Here is a 7,601-nt window from a genome sequence, read left to right as displayed (position 1 = left end):
TGGTTGTGGTATTTACAATAGCAGTTTTATGCAGGGTATTATACTGGTGCATTTGAAATCCCTTAAGTCAAAATCTTTGAGAGTTGCTGCTTTAAACATGAGAATAGGTGAGAACTGAGGGAAACAATGGTCCAAATAGAATCCACTATATAAAAAAGTCACATGTAACCTTGAGGGTTTTTGCTTAGCACTGTGGCACTTGGAAACTTAGCTACATTAATGGCAGGCATGAAAGTAGGCTCAGGAGAAGCCACACATAAAAGCTCAACGACAGCTTGTATCACAGAGTCTGCCTGTCCTGGTACAAAGCAGTAGGAAAGTTGGCAATCATAGAAAATGGTACCTCCATGGGGGAAATTCTGAGGAAACACTCCCAGTGCTTAGAACTGTAATCTGTGAAGAGATAATCTAAAATGTCTGAAGTTCAAACAGCAACGTGAGTTATAGCCAGAAATGGAAATTTCTATGAAGACTCCAATTATTTCTCAAATTTCAATTAACACAGAAACTCAGCCATAGTTCAGTACCTCTCTGACAGTTCCGAGTTGTGTTAGAAGAAACATTTTGCCTAAAGACAAGGACTTAAATAAAATTCTGTAACTGTGCTATTTTTAAAAAAGAAAGAAACAGATACCAAATCTATCTACTAAAAGTTGAAAAGTCTGCATGAGGTCTGTCTTCAGGGAGAGTTGTTTCTGTTAAGCTTGCAAGTTCACCCACTGATTTTAACTACAGTCATTGGGAAATCCAGTTATGAGAGTATATGTTTTTATTGTTTAGTCGCTAAGTTGTGTCTGACTCTTGCAATGCCATGGACTGTAGTCTGCCAAGCTCCTCTGTCTGTGGGATTTTTCAGGCAAGAATACTGGAGTGGGTTGCCATTTCCTTCTCCAGGGGATCTTCCCAACCCAGGGATGAAACTCACGTCTTCTGTATTGGCAGGTGGATTCTTTACCACTGAGTTACCTGGGAAGCCTGTGAGAGTATATGAGAGATAGTAAAAAAAAAAAAAAAAAAGCCAACTAATTAGTTAAAAGTGAGCTAAGAACAGAGGCAGCTTCTAGTTCTCCTGATATAAAGGATGATATAAATTTAGAAGACAGTGTGTCTAATAACTTTAATTTTAGAAACAGTCATGCAAATCAGTAATGAAAATATTTGATATTGGCAACTGACATAAAGAGATGATTCAAAAACCATGCACTAATAATAAACTTGGAAGATTTTTCAAACTCATGTATCATTAAGAAAATAACTATATATTTAAATCTATAAATACATTAGTAAATATTTGCAAACAATTAGCAAATATTTCTTTAAAAATTAAAACCATGATGGGCCACATGAAATCATAATTTTCATATATGGTCAGTCCTCCATATCTGCAGGTTCCAAATCTGTAGATTTACCAACTACAGATAGATAACATTTTTTTAAATTCCAGAACATTCCAAAAAGCAAAATTTGAATTTGTTTGTTGCACCTGCCAGCAACTATTTATATAGTATTTACATTGTGTTTACAACTATTTACATAGCATTTACATTGTATTAGTACTATGAGTTTTATAGAGATTACTTAAAAGATGTGTGTAGGTTGCATGCAAATGTATTTTATGTAAAGGACTTGAGAATCAAGGGATTTTAGTGTGCATATATCAAGAGATGACTGTATTTCTGGGGTTAACAATTTGTCAGTTTATTATTTCTTATAAATATTTCTTCTACCTGACTTAGTGAGTTCAATTCTGTGAATTTGTCCTGATAAATCAAAACATGGAAAAATATATAACAGAAAAATTAATAGGAGCATTATTTATAATAGCAAAAAATAAGATAAAACAAATTAATGACCCAAAATAAATATATGTTTAAGTAAACTAGTACATTCATTTAATTAAGTCCTTGAAAACAATATTTATGTCATGATTTTAATAAAACTCTAGAAAATCCAACTATATTAAACAAATAAAGCTTACCTATAGGAAAAAACGGTTGAATGTAAATACAAAAAAATTACTAGTTATTTCTTGTATTATAATTATGCAGTTTTTGATGCAAATATCTATGCTTCTTTCTACAATAAACTATGTATTTTAATTGAAAACATAATAATTTTTAATGCTGCATCCCTTACTGCATTAAAATTATTAAAAAAGAAATACAAACACAACAAAGTTAAAATGGTATATATGTGTTTTTCCAGCTCCTAAGATTTTTATGTCTTTAGCAGAAAAACCATTTACTGATATAGATAGTCTGCCATTATCTGGGCACTTTCTTTATGGATGGAGACAGTTCTAGAAGTACTTACGCTGTAACTAGTCAGCTCAGTTGATCACATCGGAATCATAGTTCAGTCTCTACATAAGCTTGTCACCTTAGTTCTTTCACTTGACAGTCAACTCTGCTTCTATAATGGTAGATCAGGCAAAAGATCACCACCTGTCACCACCACCCACCACCACCACATGGATTATCTTATTATAAATTCACAGCCTTGTAAGTTGAATGTTATTTTTTATTGCCATTTTATAAACAAAGAAATTGAGGCATAGAGAAGTTTAAAAGTGTTCTTAACATGCATGGTTAGTTTGTAGCAGAACTGGAATATAAACTAGATCTATTGATCTTAAAGACTTTTATTCTTAAACTCTAAATTAACATGACCTTAAAATAAATTATAACACCACAAAATGAGCCTTTACTGTGCCAAACATTGTTCTATGCTTTACATGCGTGCTGTCACTTCAGTCACGTCCAACTCTTTGCGATCTTATGGACTATAGCCTGATAGGCTCCTCTGTCCATGGGATTCTCCAGACAAGAATACTGGAGTGGGTTGCCATGCCCTTCTCCGGGGGATCTTTCAGACCCAGAGATGGAACCTGCAGCTCTTACATCTCCTGCCTTGGCGGCCGATTCTTTATCACTGGCACCACTTGGGAAGTCCCCGTGCTTTGTGTAAATTATCTCAATTCATCTTTGTAAAACACAATTCATCCTTTGGTCTCTTCTGCAGATGAATGATCAGTGCAGAAACAAAATAGACTTCAATGACTTAACACAACCCAGAGTTGTCACCCCAGCACCGTCTTAGGTGGTTTGGGTAGCTTTCCTGTGGGAGTCTTCTCCAACATGTAATTCAGAGATCTATATTTTCTCCAATTCTTGCTCTGCAGAATAGAAGAAAATAAGCTGAGGGTCTCAGGGCAAATTTTCAGGGGCCATAGCTGGAAGTTTCCTATCCCACTGCCCAGAACCTGTCTTAATGTTCTCATCTTAACTGTAGGTGGAGTGATTAAATATAAGAGAAGCATGTGGATTTTTCTTTGATATTTCATGATCAGAAAATAGACTCTGCCAGAGAAACTGAGGCTCAGAAAAGTGAAGTGCCTCACCAGGTCACCAAGCTAATAAACAGATTCCCATCCAGCACAATCAGAGATCTATGTGCACGAGTCCTTACCTCCAGCCACACAGCTTCCACATATAAGAGAGGAAAAGACACAGGTTTTAGAAATGCTACCCCACAGGGCCTTTCATTTTCAACCTCACACGTCCCTGCTGTGTTCCTCATTTTGACTCCATCTTCTCTGTGTCCCAGTTCAAGGACTGTCAGTCCATTATATTATTGTTCCCAAGTATTCACTCCCTTTTATAAAAGAGCACATAACACTATCCTACCGTACACATGACTTGCAGAGTTTCTCTGTGGCTGGCAGGCACTTCTTCAGTCTAATATCAGGCTTCGTCAGATGATGTGTTTTGGCCAATGGCATGGAAGCAGTTGTAACACGTCATATCTGAAAAGAATCATAGCCGTAATTATGTGTTTAAACATGGCTTTTCATGTCTCCTTGCCCATAAGAATGTCATGTCCCAAAAAGTGCTTCTCCTTCAGCTGGGATTTGCAGTAAAGGGATGCTGACATGGAGCTGTAACAGACACAGCTAACACGAAATGTGCATCAGAAATAAGCATTTATGTCTGGAAACCTTTGGATTGGAGGGTCATTAATCACCACAGCACAGTCAATTACTACAAAGGCAGACTTCCTGCCCCAGGTCTTCTCACTCATGCACAGCTAGGAGCCCTCTCTCAGGCATTGCCACCAGACTCTGTCTTTGGTCACATCCTTGAGGATGGGAGGTACCATTTCTTTATGAGGATGCTTTCCTGGAAGATGAAGACATCAGTTGAGTTTGATTATTTCTTAACAAACTTGAAATCCTGTTGATTACTTCTTAATTAAATACTTTTCCTGTATGTAATTGCTTAATTAAATTCTCAGAGTTTTACCATATTTAGTTTGCAGTTTCACCAGATTGGAGAATCTATTTAACATGATCCATCCACAGTTCCTTTTTTCTCATTTTCTGCCACTCTTTGTTCTAAGGACATAGACTGTAATCCATCTTCTCTTGTAATAATCAGAACATACAAATGAGGAGAATCTTATATTCATTTTTATGAAGGGCAGCCTAACCAGCTGGTTTTGGCCTAACCAGCTCTGCATTTGCCCAATCTGCATTTATCTTTTCTGAAAAGAAATGTCAAGCAAACATGTTAATATTGGGTATTAATTTTAGAATGAATCTTCTAGAGCACACATCCAGGTAACTAAAGATTCATTGCAAGCAGTTTATCTGTTATCTTTTCTTATAGTGCATATAGAGAAGTGATATTTAAACAGATTAAATTTTATGCTTTTTGATAAATCAGTAGGTTCATTTATTTCATTAAAATATATGGAGTGACATCTATGTTTGTCACTGTGTTGGGCATTGGGTTTTTTATGGTAAGAAAGACTTAACTCATTACCATGGAGGCCCTAAAATACTTGGGGAGACAGAGAGATAAACAGAAGATCTGAGTCCAAAGTGCTGAGATGAAGGATGTTTAGTGATCTGCTATGGAATCCCTGGGGCTTTCCAGGTGGTGCTAGCAGTAAAGAACTCGCCTGCCAATGTAGGGTACACAGTGTGACGTGGGTTCGATCCTTGGGTCAGGAAGATCCCCTGGAGGAGGGCATGACAACCCACTCCAGTATTCTTGCTTGGACAATCCCATAGACAGGGAAGCCTGACAGGCTACAGTCCATAGGGTCACAAAGAGTCAGATACAACTGAAGCGACTTAGCATGCATGCATGGGCTGAGGCTCAAAGAGATATCAGAGAGGCAGGCAGGTCACTTGGATAAATCCATGGTAAATCTGATATCGGAAGGGATATGAATTACTCGTGCAATGGGATAGAAAGTATAGAACAGAAAAATAATGGTCCAGTCACAGGGGCAGCAGGTGCAGAGGCCAAGAAGTACACAGAGACTTCTGGGACCCGAAAATCATTTTTCTAACTGGAGGATAGACTGAAGAGATAGAGATGATACAACTGTGCTGAGTGGAACTAGGAAATAGAGAAGCCTGATGATGTGTGACCCTGAAAAGTATGTATGGTCCAGACCATACTGACAATTTTGAATTTTTATCCTGAAAGAAAGAGAGAGTCATTGGTATTTTTAAGCAGAGAAGTAAAATGAACTTATCCTTTTAACAGACTCTCAGATTTCAGAAGTAAACTAATCAGGGGTGAGGAAAAGAGGGCTGAGACCCCATAAAATATATTCCAAAGATAAATTTTGATAAGCCTTGGTGTTCATGTAACAATAGAGTTTGAGCCACATGAAGATTCTAAAATCCCTTGTGCCTGTGAAAGACAAGGTTAAATGATGTGTTACATACTGCTTGCAAGTTTGCTTAATTTCTGGAAATGTGTCATATAATTATCAGTTAACCAGAATGGTCAGTTAGCTATTAGTGACCATTCCTTAATCATTGTGCCTAAGTGAGAGTTCACTGTATATGTGTAAGCTGAAGAGTGATATATACAATTAATGGCAATTCATGAAGTGAAATTCATGTGAGCAGTCATTTGCAAATGATTTAGATAGGAAAGAATATATTTATACACTCTAAGAGCACTGACTAAGGATACATACTTATAATGGGGGACAAGGGAAAAGGAAGAAAATTTTATGCTAACTGAACCAACTAAACATTTATTTCTAGTCATTCATAGAATAGAATCCATGAACTAATTTCACAAATATATACCTTAAAAATATATAAAGTGCATAGTAGGAACTCAATAGACATGGCATTGAAATAAACATGCTTCAAGTTCTAGAAGGATACATGTGCTTCTGAACCTTTGCAAATACAACCTACCAACTACATCAGTGCTGGTTAAGCTGTAATGTGCACTCTGAGAAATAAGGATGTGTTTTTAGATTCTCCCCATAGTCCTGACCATAGGCAAAAAAACCTACATTAGTAATTTTTACTTCCGTTCACCTTACATTACTGGATCTAGAGCCAGCCACAAAACTTGAAGAGTCTATTCTTTTTTTTTTTTTTTTTTTAAATATTATTTTATTAGTTGGAGGCCAATCACTTTACAACATTTCAGTGGGTTTTGTCATACATTGACATGAATCAGCCATATAGTTAAGCTTGACGTCCACTGTGCAAATCTGGTCTCATTTGGCAGATTGAACAAATGATTTTGGAAGTTGAAAGCTATTTTCATGCCATTCATTTTTAGCTTCTTCCACAATATGCATCTATGCCTATGTAAGAATAATCACCACTCACTCAATTGTACTTTGAAGAAGGTAATAAGCAAAATGATTTGCAAGAATAAGAATAAAGCATCAATTGCTTTCTTTGTTCACTCCCTAAGAGCGTCATCTTGTAGACGAAATTACAGGCCTCATATAACATTCAGAAACTGAAGAAGGTGAAATTCATGCATCCTGGATTGATCTTCATCATTTCTGCCCAATTCTCCAATCAAGGAAAGGACAGAAATGTAGCTGACTTCGTGGGTATGCAATTTGCTAGCTGTTATAGGATGTCTGACTTTCAAATGAAAATTGCTGCTATATTTTCAAAAAAGATTTTTGAAGAAATAATAACTCTGGTATGCATCCTATGTAAGATATTGTACTCTTTGGGGTTACAAAAGTATGCTGATGATTTATAAATATATTCAAGGAAAGAAATAGTTTTTGTTCCTTGAGTGTCACTCATGCATACAGTTTTTCTTTACAGCCCCTGTAGGGGTGAATAAAAGGTTCCAAACAGTAGTCTTGGCCCTATACACCATAGAAATAAGTTATTTTTATAACATCCAAATATTTTAAAGTCATCAGCATGAGACTACAGGATACCATTGGTGTTTGAGCTGTGTGCCAAAGAACTTATCAAAGTTAAGGAAATCTTCCTCTCTGACTATGGTCTTTCTTTGGATCCTATAATCACTGTGAAGAAAAAGTTTTCTCAACCCTGTATTTCCTATTCAAGACATTGCAGAGAAACATTCAAATGTCCATATTGCTTCCAAGACTTGGTCAAAGCCGGAATTTTATTTTTCCAAGACCTGACCAGTCCCAGATCCTTGGATCCAATGTTGTTTATATTCAGGTGGACTGTTTAGGGGTTTGTCCATGACACAAGGACAAACTCTGTAAGCAAAAAAACTACTGTTTCTGAGAGGGAAAACTCCAAACTGGGCAAAATTTGTGTTCCTGTGATAGAG

Source organism: Muntiacus reevesi, chromosome 2 (genome assembly GCF_963930625.1).
Source record: "Muntiacus reevesi chromosome 2, mMunRee1.1, whole genome shotgun sequence".
Classification (NCBI taxonomy): domain Eukaryota; kingdom Metazoa; phylum Chordata; class Mammalia; order Artiodactyla; family Cervidae; genus Muntiacus; species Muntiacus reevesi.
This window is presented reverse-complemented; position numbering follows the sequence as displayed.